We start from the raw sequence: 12,000 nt of genomic DNA on the forward strand, positions 1-12,000 counted from the left end.
GTATATTATACCAAAAATAACCAAAGCAATCACTATTACAAAAAATATGGATTCTATGTCCATCTGCTTCGTTAGTACTTAAATATCTGTAAACTAACTATCAACAAGTTATTGTTCAGACAAAGACAACCCTCTGGTCTCTGGTCTTTGATCAGCACCTTATTTGACTTTTATCCTTTATGCATCATACAATAGGTACAAACACATGCACTCAAAATTCACTCATGTCTCAAAAATGTAATTAACAATACAATTACAGCAAACAAATTGGGTTAGTACTGTATTATATTAATCAGATGATACTTGAGACTCACAAATTGGTGTGTCGGGGGTCTCAGACAGACATGAAGTAACCCAGAATAGGAAGACCAAAGAGTAGAAATCTACTGACTGTGGATGTTGGGGTTAAATGTCTGGGGAAACATCTGCTTGTTTTGTAGCCTTCTTGACAGCAAATCTCTGTGGCAACCTCCAAGTTGTGAGATATAAAATTCTGTTCCAAGTTTGCCTTGTGGTGTCAAGTATATCTGGAAGCGCTTCAATCAGCTGGAAAGAATAGACACAGACCAAGTTGTGTATGCATAAAATAGTCTCTGTTTATTGATACAAAGATACAAGATTTTATAGCCTTTTGAATGTATGATTCCTACGTCATAAGCATACAATAGTCTATGGGATGTGCTGCGGATTAACTATCTCACGTATTCTTCAGGTGTTTAACTTTCTCCCCCTTCTCAGGCCAGATGTGCCATTCTTATTCTTATCTGAAGGGGGGTTGGAGGTTTATCTCCTGTCTGCCATATCCAAGGTCATGGGCACAGCTCCCCCCACACTACAAGCTTATAATGAACTCACTTGTTGTGTATGTGTCACGGGCACTAGGAGTCTTTACCCAGGGATCACCAGGTGATAGGCTTACCAGAGCAGTATAGGTGGTAATATGGTACTCTGGTAGCAGGGTGATCACGGAACAGGAAATAGCAGATGATGAGATGCTCAGGAAAGTCTATGACTAGCAGCACTGGCAATATGGAGGTAGTAATACACGAGGAACGGTATGGACAAAGGACACGTGAAGGTAGTCAGTGGTCTGCGGTAGCAAGTTGTACCACTGCTATAGTGAGGAGGAATGTCCAACAGAAACGAGGAGGTGATGAGAGTCAGCGGTCTGCGGATAGCAAGTTGTACCGCTGTCTGAGTGAAGGAATGGAATCCAAGTGGAGGTATCCGGGGAGTCAGTGGTCTGCGTTAGCAAGTTGTACCACTGCTATGTGAGAGGATACTGGAACAGGTGAAACTGTAAACAGGAGTCAGTGGTCTGCTACTAGCAAGTTGTACTACTGAATATATATGTGAGGAGGTGCACGGGGAGAGACTGCAACACAATATATACACGGGCACCTTGACTTTGATCCACAGTAATATGCACAATATAAATGTATAAATGACTGAACAACACTGCCAATAAAGAAAGTCTCTTGAAGTAATCCGGCATGAGATAACACAGTCAATGATGGCAGTAGAGGCAGCAGATAGTACACTCCAGAGGAGAACCAACACAGTCAATGATGGCAATAGACTCAGCGGATAGTACACTCCAGAGGAGAACCAACACAGTCCAGCAAGGTATGCAATACACAGCACAGTCAATGGGAAGTATGCATACCGTGGTTCAGGAGAAGGCAGTCAGACAGGAGTGCAGAGATACCTGAAGGGCAGGAGGCCAGCAGGATACAAGTCCCTGGATGGGTGAAGCAGGGGTCTAGCAGGTGCAGCGCACAGGTAGGTAGACCAGCAGGGAACACAGGAAGGCATGGAGAGCGGATCAGCAGTAGATGGATGAGTAGCGCTGAGAAGTAACAGCAGCGGGTCTCTGCGGGAACACGGAGGTAACCAATAGCAACCAGCAGGTGCAGTAACGATGGGACACCGGAGCAGAGTTGAACTGGAACAGATGATCACGGAGAGTAGCGGGTAGCAATAGTGGCAGCAGACTCAAGGAAACACGGTAGAGTAGACAAGGACTGAAGACTGAAGCGCACAGAGGCAGCGGATAGGAATCAGCTAAACAGTCACGATGAAACACAAACGGGTTGCAGGTTGAAGACTGTAGTGCACGGAGGCAGCGGATAGGAATCAGCTAGCAGTCACGATGATGAAACACAGACGAGTTGCAGGTTGAAGACTGTAGTGCACGGAGGCAGCGGATAGGAATCAACCAAACAGTCACGATGATGAAACACAGACGAGTTGCAGGTTGAAGCCTGTAGTGCACGGAGGCAGCGGATAGGAATCAGCTGGCAGTCACAATCATGAACAGGTGAGTGGATGGGGTTGAAGCCTGTAATGCACGGAGGCAGCGGATAGGCATCAGCTAACAGTCCCAAGGATACATGGTAGAGTTGAAGTGATTAGAAGACTGTAGTGCACGGAGGCAGCGGATAGGAATCAGCTCACAGTCACGATGATACAGTAGATGGTAGAAGTGGTATGGGAACCACAGTAGCAGAAGTGGTTTGGAAACCACAGAGGTAGAAGTGGTTTGGAAACCACAGGAATCAGCAGGGCTGAATAAACAAGGAAACACAGGAACACCTTCAGAGACTCATGGGGAATGAGACTCCAAGATCAGGCAACGTGGTGTTGACCACAGGTGCTTAATATAGGGAGGTTGCCTGATCTGCCAATTAAGTTAAAGGAACATACACTGAAGGTTTGGAAAGGGCTGCGCATGCGCAGTCCCTCAGGATAGAGGACGTCCACGGTTCCTAATAGTCCGGGAAGAAGCACTCACAGTCCGGTGAGTGACAGTACCCCCCCTTTTAAAGGTGGGCACAGAACGCCTGGAACCGGGCTTGTCCGGATTTTTGGAATAAAACTTCTTCAGAAGGGCAGGAGCATTAAGATCTTCAGCTTTGATCCATGAACGCTCTTCAGGACCAAAGCCCTTCCAATGAACGAGGAAACGGAGGACTCCTCGCGAAATTTTTGCATCCAATACCTCAGTAATCTCGAAATCCTCCTCCTGATGAACTTGAACTGGCTGCGGTGCTGAGGGAGGAGTCGAGAAACGATTGATAATAAGAGGTTTGAGTAAGGACACATGGAAGGCATTGGAAATCCGAAGATTCTTAGGAAGAAGAAGTTTAACACATACTGGATTGATAACTTGAATGATCCTATATGGACCAATAAAACGAGGGGCGAATTTCATAGATGGAACCTTCAAACGAATATTTTTGGTAGATAACCAAACCCGATCTCCAATTTTTAGTGGTGGAATAGCCCGCCTCTTCTTATCTGCGAAAGACTTATATTTGTTAGATGTCTTCTTTAAACAGGTTTTGACCTGAGACCAGATATTTTTGAAGGTCTGACAAGCAGTCTCCACAGCAGGAACTTGGGTGGGTGGGAGGGCAGGAAATTCCGGAAAAGACGGATGGTGACCGTAAACCACAAAGAATGGAGTTTTGGATGATGACTCATGGTACATGTTGTTATGGGCGAATTCAGCCCAAGGGAGCAATTCTACCCAGTTGTCTTGGTTGGCTGAAGAGAACATCCTAATAAAAGTCTCAAGATCTTGATTGACTCGTTCCGTTTGTCCGTTAGATTGCGGATGGTAAGACGATGAGAGTGCTAATCGTATGCCCAAGGTTTTACAAAGGGCCCGCCAGAATCTGGAAACGAATTGTACTCCTCTATCTGACACAATCTCAGACGGACATCCATGGATGCGGAAGATTTCTCTAATGAAATGTTCAGCCAGAGTCGACGAGGAAGGTAAACCGGACAGAGGGACGAAATGAGCCATCTTCGAAAATCTGTCTACCACTACCCAAATAGTATTGTGATTCTTACTTGGTGGCAAATCAGTAACGAAATCCATACTAATATGGGTCCAAGGCTTGGACGGAATGGGTAGTGGTCGCAGCAACCCTGCTGGAGTTCTGCGGGAGGATTTGAACTGAGAACATAAATCACAGGAAGCAATAAACTCTTTGACGTCTCTCCTCATTGAAGGCCACCAGTAACTACGAGAGAGAATCTCAAAGGTCTTATGTTCACCGGCGTGTCCAGAAAAACGAGAGGCATGGAACCACGAAAGGATTTTCCTCCTCAGAGTAGGAGGCACGAGGGTCTTCCCAAATGGTAGCATTTTGGTGGATGAAGCAGCCAGAGAAATACATTTGGGGTCTAGAATAGCATGGTTGGGAACCTCTTCTACATCAGAGGACGTCACAAAAGCTCGAGATAGAGCGTCAGCTTTCTTGTTCTTAGCAGCTGGTTTGAAGGTTATAATTAATTCAAAACGGGAAAAGAAAAGAGACCATCTTGCCTGACGAGGGTTCAGGCATTGAGCAGATTGCAAATATGACAAGTTCTTATGATCCGTGAAGATCGTCACCGGATGGCGAGCTCCTTCCAACAAGTATCTCCATTCCTCTAATGCAGCTTTGATGGCCAGCAACTCCTTGTCCCCGATAGTATAGTTTTTCTCTGCGGGCAGAAGACCCCGAGAGTAGAAGGCACAAGGATGTAATTTTTGTTGCTCCGAGCGTTGGGAGAGAATAGCTCCTAAGCCCACATTAGAGGCATCTACTTCTAGGAAGAAGGGGAGTGTCACATCAGGTTGTCGCAGAATGGGAGCAGACGAGAAGGACTCTTTGAGGATTTGAAAGGCTTGGAGAGCCTCAGATGACCATTGCTTAGTATTAGCCCCTTTTCGAGTTAAGGCCACAATGGGAGATGCAATGGATGAGAAGTCTTGAATGAAGCGTCTATAGTAATTGGCAAAACCTAAAAAACGCTGGATGGCACGAAGAGTAGTTGGCTGAGGCCAATGTAGTACAGCATTTACTTTGTCTGGATCCATCTTCAGGCCAACTCCGGAAACTATATACCCCAAGAATGGAATCTGGGGTAACTCGAATGAACATTTTTCCAATTTACAGAACAATGAGTTTTTCCGTAGTCTGGAGAGGACCTCTGCCACATGTTGGTGATGAGAAGGCAGGTCCTGTGAGAAGATCAATATGTCGTCCAGGTAGACAACGACACATACATATAATAAGTCCCGAAAGATCTCATTGATGAAACCCTGGAAAACCGCGGGGGCATTACACAGCCCGAAGGGCATTACTAAATATTCGTAATGCCCATCTCTGGTGTTAAACGCGGTCTTCCATTCGTCACCGGAACGGATTCTAATTAAATTGTAGGCACCACGAAGATCCAACTTAGTAAATATCCGAGCTCCCTTGATGCGATCAAATAGCTCAGTGATCAGCGGAATGGGATACCGATTCTTGATAGTAATGGCGTTGAGTCCACGAAAATCTATACAAGGGCGTAATGATCCATCCTTCTTTTTGACGAAGAAGAACCCAGCTCCAGCGGGAGAGGTGGAAGGTCGAATGAACCCACGCTGGAGATTCTCCTGTATGTACTCAGATGTGGCTTGAGTTTCAGGTAACGAGAGAGGATAGACCCGACCCCTGGGAGGAGTCTTGCCAGGTAGAAGGTCGATCGGACAATCCCAAGAACGATGAGGAGGAAGACGTTCAGACTGAGCTTTATCAAACACATCGGCAAATGAAGCATACTGAGGAGGGAGTCCCGGGGAGGAAGATGAGATGGAAGATCGCTGTACTTTAAGAGGAATAACTTGAGAGAGACAACGATGGTGACATTCAGACCCCCAAGACGTAACTTGAGGGGTGCGCCAGTCAATCTGGGGAGAGTGACACTGAAGCCATGGAAGGCCTAAGACAATCGGACTTGTCGTAACAGGAAGAATTAAAAACGAAATTTCTTCATGGTGTAGTACCCCAATCTGAAGGGTTACTGGAGACGTACTCTGGGTGATGAGACCATTGATGAGGCGTGATCCATCTATAGCCGTCACAGTAATGGGTGTTTTTAAAGTGATCACTGGTAGGGACCATTGATTCACTAGTGATTTAGAAATGAAATTTCCTGCTGCTCCGGAATCAATCAATGCCTGTGACTCAAAGGATTTGGTAGCAAAGGAAATCGTAACATCGAAAGCGCAGACTTTAGATTTCATAGACAATGGAGAGGACTCCAGGGACCCTAACTTCACCTCTCCAGAACTAGTTAGGGCCTGGCATTTCCCGATCTCTTAGGGCAAGAGCTGAGCATATGCGTGGAATCAGCACAATAGATACAGAGTCTATTCTTTACTCTTCGTTTCCTCTCCTCTGAAGATAATTTGGAACGTCCTATCTCCATGGGAATCGCAGAGGATGGAGCTGGACGAAATTGAGGGTTTGAACGAAGAGGTGCTTTGACAGCCGTTGTTTTCTCAGACTCTCTTTCACGAAATCTCATATCTACACGATGGCAAAGAGAGATCAAATCTTCTAGTGACGAAGGAAGCTCTTGAGTAGTCAGTGCATCTTTAATTTTATCGGAGAGCCCCTGCCAGAAGGCGGCAACTAATGCTTCAGTGTTCCACTGAAGTTCAGAGGCTAAGATCCTAAATTGAATGACATACTGTCCTACTGTATGGGAGCCTTGTCGCAAACGAAGAATGCTGGAAGCAGCGGAGGTCACACGACCTGGTTCATCGAACACACTTCGGAACGTGGAAATGAATTTGGCACTATCTTGTAGAATTGGATCGTTTCTTTCCCACAGAGGGGAGGCCCAAGCCAGGGCTTGTCCAGAAAACAATGAGATAAGATAGGCCACTCTGGAACGATGGGTAGAAAAATTTTGAGGTTGGAGTTCAAAATGGACTGAACATTGGTTAAGGAAACCTCTACAAGTTTTGGGGTCCCCGTCATATTTTGACGGAGTAGGCAGGTGAAGCGTAGGAGCTGTAGACACCTGGGATGGCACTGGGGAAACGGAGGAAAGCACAGGAGCTTCAATATTAGCTGTAACAGTCTGTCCAGATGTTCCTTGGGAGGTTAATGATTGGTAACATTGAAGTAACAGCTGTTGGCGAGCATCCTGTTGCTCCACACGGCTGACCAGATGCTGCAGCATCTCTTTAGCGGTAGGTTCCGTATCTGGGTCTGTCATGGCCTGATCTTACTGTCACGGGCACTAGGAGTCTTTACCCAGGGATCACCAGGTGATAGGCTTACCAGAGCAGTATAGGTGGTAATATGGTACTCTGGTAGCAGGGTGATCACGGAACAGGAAATAGCAGATGATGAGATGCTCAGGAAAGTCTATGACTAGCAGCACTGGCAATATGGAGGTAGTAATACACGAGGAACGGTATGGACAAAGGACACGTGAAGGTAGTCAGTGGTCTGCGGTAGCAAGTTGTACCACTGCTATAGTGAGGAGGAATGTCCAACAGAAACGAGGAGGTGATGAGAGTCAGCGGTCTGCGGATAGCAAGTTGTACCGCTGTCTGAGTGAAGGAATGGAATCCAAGTGGAGGTATCCGGGGAGTCAGTGGTCTGCGTTAGCAAGTTGTACCACTGCTATGTGAGAGGATACTGGAACAGGTGAAACTGTAAACAGGAGTCAGTGGTCTGCTACTAGCAAGTTGTACTACTGAATATATATGTGAGGAGGTGCACGGGGAGAGACTGCAACACAATATATACACGGGCACCTTGACTTTGATCCACAGTAATATGCACAATATAAATGTATAAATGACTGAACAACACTGCCAATAAAGAAAGTCTCTTGAAGTAATCCGGCATGAGATAACACAGTCAATGATGGCAGTAGAGGCAGCAGATAGTACACTCCAGAGGAGAACCAACACAGTCAATGATGGCAATAGACTCAGCGGATAGTACACTCCAGAGGAGAACCAACACAGTCCAGCAAGGTATGCAATACACAGCACAGTCAATGGGAAGTATGCATACCGTGGTTCAGGAGAAGGCAGTCAGACAGGAGTGCAGAGATACCTGAAGGGCAGGAGGCCAGCAGGATACAAGTCCCTGGATGGGTGACGCAGGGGTCTAGCAGGTGCAGCGCACAGGTAGGTAGACCAGCAGGGAACACAGGAAGGCATGGAGAGCGGATCAGCAGTAGATGGATGAGTAGCGCTGAGAAGTAACAGCAGCGGGTCTCTGCGGGAACACGGAGGTAACCAATAGCAACCAGCAGGTGCAGTAACGATGGGACACCGGAGCAGAGTTGAACTGGAACAGATGATCACGGAGAGTAGCGGGTAGCAATAGTGGCAGCAGACTCAAGGAAACACGGTAGAGTAGACAAGGACTGAAGACTGAAGCGCACAGAGGCAGCGGATAGGAATCAGCTAAACAGTCACGATGAAACACAAACGGGTTGCAGGTTGAAGACTGTAGTGCACGGAGGCAGCGGATAGGAATCAGCTAGCAGTCACGATGATGAAACACAGACGAGTTGCAGGTTGAAGACTGTAGTGCACGGAGGCAGCGGATAGGAATCAACCAAACAGTCACGATGATGAAACACAGACGAGTTGCAGGTTGAAGCCTGTAGTGCACGGAGGCAGCGGATAGGAATCAGCTGGCAGTCACAATCATGAACAGGTGAGTGGATGGGGTTGAAGCCTGTAATGCACGGAGGCAGCGGATAGGCATCAGCTAACAGTCCCAAGGATACATGGTAGAGTTGAAGTGATTAGAAGACTGTAGTGCACGGAGGCAGCGGATAGGAATCAGCTCACAGTCACGATGATACAGTAGATGGTAGAAGTGGTATGGGAACCACAGTAGCAGAAGTGGTTTGGAAACCACAGAGGTAGAAGTGGTTTGGAAACCACAGGAATCAGCAGGGCTGAATAAACAAGGAAACACAGGAACACCTTCAGAGACTCATGGGGAATGAGACTCCAAGATCAGGCAACGTGGTGTTGACCACAGGTGCTTAATATAGGGAGGTTGCCTGATCTGCCAATTAAGTTAAAGGAACATACACTGAAGGTTTGGAAAGGGCTGCGCATGCGCAGTCCCTCAGGATAGAGGACGTCCACGGTTCCTAATAGTCCGGGAAGAAGCACTCACAGTCCGGTGAGTGACAGTATGACTCCTTTTCACAAAACCTTGCTATATTCTCACAGGAATTCTCTATTTCAGTTAACCTCAAAGTCATGGGCTTACATCTTGCAAAACTGCATTTCAGAAAAAAAATAAAAACCTCTTTTAGCAAATAATATATCTATGAAAGTTACATAAATGGCTGAAAAAAGGCTTCATGAGGCCTTAACAAAAAATCATATTTAACAGCTTGATTTCGAATTCAAGAATTCTTGAATATGTAAGACCCTGGTCTAATTAATAGACATTTCATAAAAAGTTTCAAGTCCACTGTAGTCTATCTATTCGCAAAAAAGCTGGGAAATCCAAAGACAGAGGTAGCAGGAATCTTTGTTTAACAGCATGTGAAGATACCGCTAACACACGTTATACCACAATTTGCACTGGCTGACTATGAAGCAAACTAGGGGGTAAATGTATCAAGGTCCGATTTTGCCAGCGTGTTAAAATCGCGGCAAATCGCGGGTGTTATAGTTTTTTCTTTGATAATGCATTAAATGTATTGGAACACAAAGGATTATTTTATGTTACATTTCACTTGTGTCTACACACAAGCTCCGCACAACAGCTGTGTATCCCAGAGCCAGCAGGACCTGTGCCACCGTCCGCAGCAACATCACTGCCAATACCTGAGGAAGAGGAGTTTGTAGCTGGTAAATCCAATTATGTTTTATTGTTGAAAAAAACTATGTTTTAATCATTTGCATGTCATGTTAATCAGCTGTTTATGCTACTGGACAGAGATTGGTTATTAATTTTTTTTATTTCCATTTGGGTTAAGCAACATCACAAGCAGAAGAGCAAACTGTCAGTAATGAAGAGACACTCAACACAGATGGTGGAGACTTCACAGACATTTATATATTCTTACAACCAGTCACACATTTGGCCGAAATCCAGCTGCAGCCAGAATCGGCAACATCAGCTGCAACTGAACAGCCACCACCAAGCCAACCCAACCCACAAAGTGCACCTACATTAGGTGAATCTGTGCGAGAATTTAGTAACGTGCAGGCAAACTTGCTAGCTTTCCATCAGGACTCAATGCACGGAATCCAGAGGCAACTGGCCAAAGGAGTTCGAATAATGCAACATATGCAAGATGAGCAGAGGCGGATAAGCAGTACCATGGACCGCATTGATAGCTCTTTAGTACGCATGCATAATGCGATAGACAACCAAACAGGGGGCGATGCGGGAAATGTCAACAAATTAATAACTGTTTTGTCACAAATAATGACCAGACTCCCACTTCCCTCAACCTCAGCTGCTAGCAGCCTGAATACCACACCCAGCCCCTCCTTACCTGCTAGTCCAGTTCGGTCCAGTCTACGGATAAGGGGTGGGAGACGCACATCCAGCAGCCAGGGAAAGTCTCCTGAGCCTGCGGGAAAGAAAAAAAAATAAGTTTTGACGTTTTGCTGGTTGAAATTGATTGTGTGTATAAAAATTTATGACGTGCAAATGCACACAAGGCAGACACTGTGGCATATGTGTTAAGTTTATAATTTGCAAAAAATAAAGATATATTTTGTTGGACAATGCTAAATGCAGTGGTATTTCTTCTTAATATAACATGTGCAAAGAGTTTAATATCTATAAAATTTACAAATGTTACAGTTCGTCAAAAATGTGCTTATAAAAATACATATACATACATACATTCTAAATGTTGTTAGCTGATTTTTGTACATATTCTGTGTTGCCGATGATAAAGGTTACTCTATAATACCAAAAAATTACAGCAAAGGTTAATGTTCAATCACATACAATTATAGTTACTACAAAACCATGCTCATCTGTGAAATATGTTTGTATTATAGTTCCTCGCATCTGCCTCGCCCCCTCTGTATTATCCACATCAGCTGATGGAATTGGCTCTCCTGCTTCGTTACTGTCTACTGCAGGTGTGAATGGTAAATTTATAAATCAGGCCCAAATTATGCAGCAGACAGCACGCCAACGCAATATCTGCCACCTTACCTGGGGCATAGAGAAGCACACCACCACAAGTATCAAGGCACCTGATTTTGCTATATAATAGGCAAAATTTACATTCTATCACCCCTCGAGTGGCTGTTTGCCGCTCATTATATCTGTGTTGTGCAGAAGTATATGCAGTCAACAGAGGTGTCATTAAATATGATTGATACCCATATCCATTGTCACATATAATGAAGAATAAATACATTTAGTTTGTGTAAAAAAACACTTTTTAACAGGTAAACAGCACCCCATCCCCCTAAAAATACTTAAACAGTAGGCACCCCTCAGGCCTTTCACTGTGCTCCAATTTTTGATGGAGGGATGTATGGCGCAGGACATAGGCATCATGCTAAGAGCCAGGGAACCCTGCAACCGCAGTGATTTTTTTAAATTACAATAAATTTCATTTAATTACAGTTGACAAAAATAATTATACATATTTTAAACTATTTAAACCTGCACTCAAATTATTATTTGATGGTCCCACACATCGGTGTAAGTCGAAAAAATAGACTGGCCTCAGAAAAGCCACAAACCTTGGTTAGCTGTGTAAAACCAAATGACTAATTTTTTAATTTTACATTGTGCCTGCTGTTATATTTACGTTGGTCAACAGGAGAGGTAATGAAAATATTGCACATTGATAGGTAAAGAATACTGTAAGATGAGTGTGAATTGAGCCACTCAACTTCACCACATGTGCAGGAGTGTGGAGAAAACGAGAATAATGTGTTATTGTTTTTAGGGAAAAAAAGTGTAGGGTCCCCCCTCTATTCCAGCTTAACCCGAATGCTGCCTGACTACTGCTGCTTCCGTGAAAATTGGGGAAAAAATTTGCGTGGGTTCCCCCCGATTTTCACTTTACCAGCACTAGGCAAACCAGCCAGGGTTGGCGGCACTATAGCAGTGGGACACGCGGCAGGGGTCCCCCTGCCATAATGACTAACCAACCCTAGACTGTTCAGCCATGGGCTGGATTCCCTAGGGA

The 12,000-nt window shown here is 45.1% G+C and overlaps 1 long non-coding RNA gene across 1 annotated transcript in view; it reads right to left on the reverse strand.

Annotated features, from left to right (window-relative positions):
* The window catches only part of LOC142158787 (uncharacterized), a 129,317-nt gene extending 118,878 nt beyond the window's left edge, over window positions 1-10,439 (reverse strand). Inside the window, exons 1-2 of the long non-coding RNA XR_012692865.1 lie at window positions 10,333-10,439; window positions 315-546 (exon numbers count right to left, since the gene is read on the reverse strand). This is a non-coding gene — a long non-coding RNA (uncharacterized LOC142158787). The remainder of the gene's footprint in view (window positions 1-314; window positions 547-10,332) is intronic.
* Window positions 10,440-12,000: the final 1,561 nt, after the last annotated feature.

Source organism: Mixophyes fleayi, chromosome 5, assembly GCF_038048845.1.
Source record: "Mixophyes fleayi isolate aMixFle1 chromosome 5, aMixFle1.hap1, whole genome shotgun sequence".
In the NCBI taxonomy this organism is placed as follows: Eukaryota; Metazoa; Chordata; class Amphibia; order Anura; family Limnodynastidae; genus Mixophyes; species Mixophyes fleayi.